At 42.7% G+C, this 9,502-nt stretch overlaps 1 protein-coding gene across 1 annotated transcript in view; it reads left to right on the top strand.

Moving 5' to 3' along the window:
- The window catches only part of IL12RB2 (interleukin 12 receptor subunit beta 2), a 581,203-nt gene that overhangs the window by 135,213 nt on the left and 436,488 nt on the right, over window positions 1-9,502 (top strand). The window lies entirely within an intron of this gene.

Here is a 9,502-nt window from a genome sequence, read left to right as displayed (position 1 = left end):
ATTCCCATTTTTCCCATCCACCTGCACATCGATCCCCATGTCTCAGGATGTTATGCAAAGTGGCTCACGGACAGGACACACACAATGAGGGTAGCATAGCATAGTACCTACTGTATTTTAGTTACACTTGGCGTACCACAGTCCTCAGTCATAGGGCCCCTCATGTTCGGTATATGCTTCCCTGAGGTACAGGCTAGCACAGAGGGACTTTCTCTGACTACCTTTCTAGACAACTGCATACAAAGCACCATGATTGATCCACCAGCTGATACTGACTCCCTCCATAAGGGTGTCACTGTGACGGATACCTGATATCAATATCATGGCCTCAAGCTGCATGACACAAGGTGCATGAACATCCCCTTTGCTTTGCATTACACCATTCACCCACTGACTATCACATAGGTGGTAGTCCCCTACATACATGTCACATTGTACGTGATCGTAGTACACATTATGTCACACCCACTCCTTTGATAACCATATTGCCACTGTGGCGTGGATATCCTTCTATGTGGCCACACTTATCTGTACTGGGTTTGTAGCAGCTGGAACATAGGCACCCATTGTACCTCTGAACTCCAGACGTATACACACATTCAAGGGTACAACACCCATTTAGGGTGTACCTTACAGAACAGCTACGCTTTGCATACCACAACATTAACACGCCATGACATTTATTGAGCTCCGGCCCGGTTAACGTATGCAGCAGAACTATGGACACCATGTCTGCACACATTTGCATACTACATACTCAGGGGTGACCTCTGCTGAACAGACAGGGCCCATGTCCACAACAATATTCATGGATATACTCCACATAGCGACATAAGCAAAAGCCACTGTAAGCAACATGCTCATGGATATGTGCACACGCAACAATGAGTGGGATGTGCTTGAGGGTTACATTCCCAAACCAGACACTCACCATGCTTTGGAACATGATTCCTATGTACATCACGCAGGGACACTCAGTAGCACTGTTCATGTGATGCCTCACTTGGTGGATGGGAGACATTCATGTACGCCAGGGATCACTGCAGTGGCTGTACTGTGCAGAGGTGCAGGTAACACATGGCTCTGCTGTTCACAGGACACTACCCTAGAGGTGCCGCTGGTGTAAACACTGTAGTTGGGCTTACATATAGACTTGCCAGACTGCATAGTACCCCGCTATGAACCTGTGAAGCTATTACATGCCCTGTGTGCATGGTTAATTGAGTAGTTCTTCCATTTAGATTAGCTATCATGCTGTTACAGTGTCCTGTGACTACAAGCCATATGTATCCTGTTATTGTATATTGTACATGCCAATAGACGATACCTTTGATATGCATGATATGCCTGTTGTGCTGTGTATAATATCTGATATATCTACCTACAATACTGTACATTACACATATTATCCCATAATGCAAAGCATACTTGCACAGCGGGACCACCTTAGACATGTCATTGTCGTTATATGCCCATACACATGCTTAATGTGACAGTATATCAACATATACTATCCCCTGCTATGGCACGTACTTGTTGGACATACCCTACCACTGATGGTGGGTGGTATGGAATTGGTCTGTTTAAAGCCCTCATGTAGCATCCCTTGTGGTGTCTGTGATGTTTACCTTGTGGCCCACTGCAGGACACAATTTTTACAAGCGTTACTATGCTCAGCAAGACATCACTACATAATACCTTTTCCCACTTTATGCATTGCGGACACTTTTAATTAATACAAAATAGGCTATACATACACTAACATAATTAATACAAAACATGCTATACATACACTTACATACTGAGTATTCTACATACCTTGTTATCATTCTGGACTTTCGTAACTATCTCTCTTACACTGTTTAAACAGTTCTATGGTATGAGCATATGGTTTGAATGTCTGGCAAGTCACCCTTATATACGTCAATACCTGTAACATGTGGTTTCCTGCTGCCAATTGGTGTTCCTGAGTGAATTATTACTTGCACATCAGCTGTGCAGCTACTTCATTCACCAATTACGTGGCAACAGTGGGGTATAATTGAATTCTCCACTTGGGCATTGCCCATTTGCCATACCTTCGAGGAGACGGCTGTATTGTGTTTTGTTGTGTGTAATTGCAACTATGTGTAGAGACATGGATAGTTTGGATTCATGTCCCCCGTGGATTGTGTGTGACGGTTAGAGTATGTGGTTCTACATGTGAGTGTAACTGTCATCCCAACCGTCTGATAAGGGACTATTGCAAACAAAACCTGTAACATTGTCGTTTGTTCCATTATACAATGGCTATGATTTCACATTACGCCCTTAAAATGTGTCTCTCACAAGGTATGTTAACGCTTCTGCAGATGTAATTGACTGACTGGATGTTTGTGCTGTAATTACAGTCTGTATTGCTATAGTTTCGTGTGTGGGGGATGTAGGTGGGTGTACGTAGCATATACAGGTTTGTGGGGCTTGCATTTCTACATATTCCATATATGTGTGTGGGTTCCTTATTAAATACCTATCAGTTAGTAGACTTTTGTTACGGGCATATACATTGGGCCGTTGTTAATTGGTTTCTATATAGTATGAAGGTGAGGTAGATACTTCCATACCTCTGGAATTACAGCGATATGTAAAGGAATGTTACTAAATGACAGCTGTCCCGTGTATTTCTGTCCCAGATATTTGCACTCATTGCAGTTGTGTTGGTAACTGAACCTCATTGGCATGGGTTGCCACCTTTTCAGATGGCCATTGTGGGACACTTGCAGGACACACATTGGAGTTTACAGGCCGACACATACCCATGGTCAGTACACAGGATAGCACATACTTTTATCCTCAATACATACTTATTGTTGTAGGACTTTGGCTCCTTATCATATTGCATGTAACATTTATGTTTCTTACATACAGGTATAAATATTTAATGCAACTATTACATAATATATGGGACATAATAATGTCCTACAATCTCAGACATTTGGCCTTTTTAATGTTTTATGTCAGGACATAACTGCCCAGGGAGGGGCTGTCCCTCCTAATGTGGGACAGGTGGTAACCGTATGCCTACGGCTAGCTATAACCACACCTACCGTAATGATCTACCTCCTAGTTGGCACTAACAGACACACGATGCAGGCACACACACACATTACAGTCACATGGACACGGACACGGCACTCTCAACACACACATACACAGACTACAGCAATCACAAACACAGTTGAACACAGTACCTATGTGGACCACAACACAGGCAGCGGTAACTAAATGTCCCTTCATATCATGATAATATTACTCACGGTTCTAGTGTTCTGGTACTGTGTTCTTTCGGTCTTTAAGCCTCGTGGTTACGCGTGTCGGTATGACACATTCCATAGTTGGCCGTATCCTATTTAATTGTACCTCCATGGTTGTGTACATATCGTTGACCTATCTATATAGTTGCAGATATCGGTGAATCCGTATATATCAACATATATCTCTCTATCACCCTTTCTATCCGTATTAAATATATGTATGTATATATATATATATATATATATATATATATATATATATATATATATATATATATCTGACAGAGAGAGTGACAGGCAGAATACACCTTTCATTGTGTACTTGCTGGTGTATACTGTTTCCTGGACTCCACACATTTGTGTTTGAACCTGTCACATTACACACCTGCCGCAGGTACATCTTGGCTACCATAGTGTTAGGTGATTGTATACATGATTGCGTGTTCTACTCCTGGCAGTGGTTGTTTTTCCCTTCAGAGCAGGCACTATTAGTACAGGGGTGAATAATGCTGGTATCACCTGTTCTGGACATCATTGACCATGATCTGCGTAATATTCAGAGAAGCTTAGCCCTGTTTCACGCATATCCATATAGTCATATTTAAACGATGCACTGGGCAACGCATATTCCCGCTAACGTGTGCTAAACATGATCTGATGACCTGCATCCAACATGCATTATTCGTGCCTTTGGGATTATGTTACATCCCTTGCAGGACGTGGGACCGGGAACATGCACGACGGTCACTGCATTTACCACTTGGGCATCTGGGATTTGTACACGTGTTATGGCGTTTTGTATGTGGAGTATATTACGGCTGTTACTCCATACTGCAATCACATGGGTAACTCAGTTAGTTTACATATGGATGAGTCCAATTAATGGTATGTCCATATGATGTTTACTGGATGTGCTCCAGCATTGGGTATGTATATCACAGTGAGCCACACACGATAATGTGCTACACCTTGAAACGACTGTAGGTGGAGCATGCATGGGTGACGGATACCTGTCATGGGTACACCCCATGCCTTGACATGACATCCATGATTACATTATGTGGAGCCCCTCATTAACGCAGCAGGGAATCCGTGCAGAGTGTGTGGAGAACAGTGCTTACACACATGTGATCCCGTGATTGCCTCTGCTCCACTGAGCAACAGTTGGTTACTCAATGGTGTGGTGACAGCAGACACTGTTTGCCTCATTTGGTGTATGGCCTCTGACAATCGGGCGTGTACCTACCGATGTACCTAGGAACCTATACACACAGCACCAACATATGCCGATAGGTGCATGTACTGTTCAGGTGTTGACATTCCTTGTTCCAATAGCTGTTGTGTGTACAATGTTTGAGGGCTGCCTATGTAGGATTTACACAGTAGGCCATCTATACATTACAATTTACAGGTGGTCATGTGTGTGTGCCATCCATTTTACTGTGTGCGCAGGTGGAGAGGTATGTCAGTCCATAGGGGCCTACACTGTCAGAGTATGTGCTATATGTTCCCTCTTTGCCAAGGCATAGGCATATTGGGCACACATCCGTCTGCCTACTGGGTCTGGCACAGCGTGTTCATGGTCTGAATCCCTCTGTGCCTGTGATGGCCTTGGCAATTGCGGTGGGCTATGAGGGCCTTCACCATTTTGTCCCTGCTGCAGCTGTTTCCGCAGGATCATATTATGTAGCATGGCACATACTATGAAGATGTGGGCACACGTGCCTGGAGAGTACTGCAAGGCTCCACCAGATGTGTCCAAGCAACAGAACCATGATTTCAGCATCCCAAACACACGCTCTATGATGATTCTGGTTTGTCGTGTGCCTCATTATGGCGTTCTTGCATGGGTGTGTGTGCATTTCTGATGGGAGTCATCATCCACGGCTCCAGTGCATAGCCAGCATCCCCCACAAAGTGGCCATGTGGGATGTCCCCCCTGACAAATACCTGATACAGCTGTGAGGCATGCCAGATATGGGAGTCATGGTAGCTTTCAGGGCTGCCAGCACGCACATTCATGATAATGCCCTGGGCATTGCACACGACCTGGCAGTTGATGGAGTGGAATCCCTTGCGGTTTATGTAGCACCTACCATGCTCACCAGGTGGTGACTTGATATGTATGTGCGTGCAGTCTATCCCACCCAGTACCTCTAGGTAGTGTGCCACATGGTGGAAGTGACGCATATTTCTGGCCAACTCCTCCTGAGTTCGGGGGAAGTATATATGCTCATTGGGATGTGGTAACATGGTATCCAGGAACTGGTGTAGTACCCTGGATGCTGATGCCTGTGAGATCCCATTATATCTCCAGTTGGCCTTTGAAAGGTACCTGTGGCTAGTATTTGCAAGCTTACACATACCTTCGTGTCCACTGGGATGGGTTCCCCTCTGTTGTTTCTGGTTCTCAGGTGTGGCCGGCACAGCTCAACTATTTGCTGTAAGATGTCCCTGTCCACCCTGTAACACTCTACTATTTCCAGATCATGTAGCTCCTGGTAGGTTACCCTTGGTCTGAACACTCTTCTCCTCCTCTGGGGCCTGCGGTGGTTGCCAGCATCATCCTCCACAACACCTTCAGTCTCTAACACATGGTGATGAATCACAGCTATGGCAGCTCCCAACATGTACATTTTAAAAGTTCCCTGTGTGTTTACACCTATGGTGCAGTGTTTGGGAATACACAGGTGTGTGTAGGGTGCTTTCACACTTTATACTATTGTACTGTGAACACCGATGATGTCATAGGGTGTGTATGTATGATCGTAGCTACAAGGTATCTTATGTGTTTTACTACAGGAACTACTATTGTGGTGCCTTTGGTGTTGAATTACATTTGGCTGCCTTGGGATTACCTCTTGCCCTCCCCTTTACATTTCTTCACGTTTCACCTACCATTTTCTGGCATGCATCCTGCAGCCTGCTTTCATTTGTACTTTCTTAGACCTGGCTTATCTTCCGTAATGTGTTCTATTGCTGGTATACTGTAGGTTTGCTTTGCTCTGCTATGACAGTTCTCCTTTCTTTGCAGTCCGACACCTCCCCTATCCTGTTCTGCAGGTTTCTGCGAGCAGACTTGTCAGCTGCCGTCGATTGCCCGCTGTGAGTTAATAGGTGTTAATTGCTCAGTTGTACTCCAATTACCCTACTGCAGCATTTCCTTCTTTTCTTCCCCTGACCTTCCTGTTTGTGCTCTATGGTTCACGGCACGTGCATCCGCTTACCGGGTTTCGGGCACATTTTCATCCCTGTACACATGCGCTTTCGGGCACCATATGTGCTCTCAGCTAAATGATGCTATACCTACCTCCCCACCCCTGTCCTGCGGCTTTGCTTAGCAACGGCCAGGCCAGATTTGCATTGCTCCAATGTTCTTACAGCTACAGTGGCACACCCCACTGCTGATGTCATGTATACCTCTGAGCCACTCCTCGGTGTTATAGCGCTGCGCTGTATGGTACATCCTTAATCCGGTGGGACGTTTGAGATTCAGTATTACCTGCCTCATTTTCATGGCATTGACTACTAATTCATAGTTACCACGGCGAACACTGTCACAGACCCTTAGCAACCCTTGCACCTTGGTTGTGGTGTACCATGCATACCATTGCTTATTATGGTGAAATCCTGATTTGTATTACATTGCGATTTTATGACATTTGTATATATTTTCTTTGTGTTCCAGTTTGCATACACATGCCCTGTGGTTGTACTTTGCGTTACTGTGGACATGACATTAAATGTTGTTTTTTAGGTGTTGTGCATCTTTTCTTATGCCATTGGCTGTGTATTTAGCCATTGGCATATGTTAACTTTGTAATACATGAGTCTGGTCTGCTTCCATAGCTTCAATGTTCTGTTTGGGAAAATGTAAACCATGTTTTTTGGTTTACATTTCCGTGGGCTTACGCTACGCCTGCACCACTTCATGAATCGCTATGTACCTTCATTTGCATGGTGCGGCACTGCGCATTGGGTGATTAGCATACCTAAGCCAAGGGCTGTGCAGTTCTGGTGTATGCCGGTAGTGCACGTGGAATTGGATCGTACCTGAATCGCTCGATGGCCATATTTGGCGTTATACCGCCTGGCGCAAGCTTCATGAATCCCGGGGTCCAACTGGTGACAACATTACCATATTATTTTGGAGAAGGGACACAGGCTTTCCCAGAAGGATTTGAATGTGTGAGATTTAATTTATTTACAGTAAGTATGAATGTATTAGAGGTGTTAAACTGGGATACTTTTTTCTGAAGTGTGTAATAAGGAGTTATATTTCGGGTGGACAGAAGTATACAGTCCAGACAAAGGCTATAGAGTGTGTTCCTGTTGTGCTTTTAGGAGAAAATTGTTAAATATGACTCCTGTTTACATGACAGTCTTACACTGGAGTCAGTAGTGAGGACTGAGGCTCCTTAGTTACTAACCCAGGATAGTGGGAGATGTCACATTAATTCTGGCAGTCCGGTGAGATATTATCTGGACATCACACCCTTCTTCAGTGTGTTTGTTCAGATCAGAAAGATCCCATGGCACCTGTTGAAAAGAGTAGGGCAAGTTCCACCATGCACTGGCTAAACTTCCCCTAGCAGCATACATGCCACATTGAGTCTATCCTGAAAAGAGGCCATTAGTCTAGTGGGACTAACCTGATCAACAAAGGATAAGTACCTCAATCCTTTATATTCAAATATCCTTTTTCTTTGTCTTTATCAGCTGGCCTCAGAAATGTTATCATTATGTGGGTGGTAACTAGCAGTTATCATGCTTATCCAGTCATACTCCATATTCCTTATTTGGTCATTTGGTATATCCATAAAGTATGCCAAAATTCAATATACCATATCTGGCTAAGTTAAAATTGTCTCCCAGAATTCAGGGACACCTATTAGTTGAATATTTCCCCCGGTGTAGGACTCATAATCGTTAATTTGTCAGGAAATGATTTTATCTTTTCACTATAAAGAAAGCAGTGCTACAGATGGAATGCATTTAAAGTTTGACTAGCTTAGTGCCTTGGTGATTGAAACATACAATCAACCAACTTACTATATGGCCAAGAAGTGATCATTTTTGACTAGACATAGTAAATGTAATGGGATAAATGCTCCTTTCTGCTAAGATACAGTGATTTCAGAGTTGCTTATAATAAGTAGCTGGGAGAGTGGAGATGCAACGCACTGCATAGGTGATGTGGGGGCTTTACCCCCTCTTAAAATACTGATTCATTTTCTTCTTAGGCAAAAGCTGATGGCATACTGAGAAGAAATAGCATAACAGGGTGAGGTTATTTAAGTGCTGATGTACTGTTTATATTACCTGAATTTTGTAAAGCAGCATGGGTTTCTGTGATTGCATGTATAGGACACCATATTTTAATCTAAAAGTGCCTGGCAAGTAATGCTTCATATTGCCTGTTTTATATTTCTAACAGTGTATAAAAGCTGCTGTATCAAAAACTGGTTAGGTTGCTCCACTCTGACACATATTTGCCCAACCAAAATAAGACATTGTTAAAAGAGCTTAAGTTCTAAGCAAACATAAATAAACAGCAAATTTGTCATTGAAACTTCAGGGGGTTGAAATATTTTCCATTGTTGTATATATTAACAGTTATTTCTCTTAAATACATCAATTCTCTAAACTGTTTTCAAAGCTTTTTTTCCTTTTTGATGATTAAAGGCCATGCACTTTCTGTGACATACATCCCATGAGCACCATTTGTAACAGCTTTTCCACAAGACATTTTTGTTACATGCCAGAAGTCCTCTTTATATTGTGTGTCTCTCAGAAAAGTTGCTAATTTCATTCCCCAAATTATGTCTCCTATTGGAGGTGCTAATTTTATTACCATCACTTATTGTACATTTAGTTAATTCACTTCAAGCATCTATGGAAAGTTACTTGAATAGTAGCCTGAAAATATGTTCAGTTTCCTGACCCTTTTCTAAAAAATCAGATCAAAAGAATAAGTGCCAAACAAACATACAAATCTTGAAAAGAGTAAATGTTATTAAAAAATAGAAACAGCAATGTTGTTCAACTCAACACTCAAAGTCTTTTCATTAAATTATATCACATGATAAAAATGGGTACCTAATGACACAACAAAGCATCTCAAATTTCTATATACTTCAACTGTTTGTTAATTTTAAAATTGAATAAAATATTTAAGAAACAATAAAAATCAAACAGCTTCTTGATTT

This window comes from Protopterus annectens, chromosome 10.part0, assembly GCF_019279795.1.
Source record: "Protopterus annectens isolate FY-2018-M chromosome 10.part0, PAN1.0, whole genome shotgun sequence".
Classification (NCBI taxonomy): Eukaryota; Metazoa; Chordata; order Ceratodontiformes; family Protopteridae; genus Protopterus; species Protopterus annectens.
The sequence above is the reverse complement of the archived record's forward strand: the minus strand, read 5'-3'. Positions and strand labels throughout refer to the sequence as shown.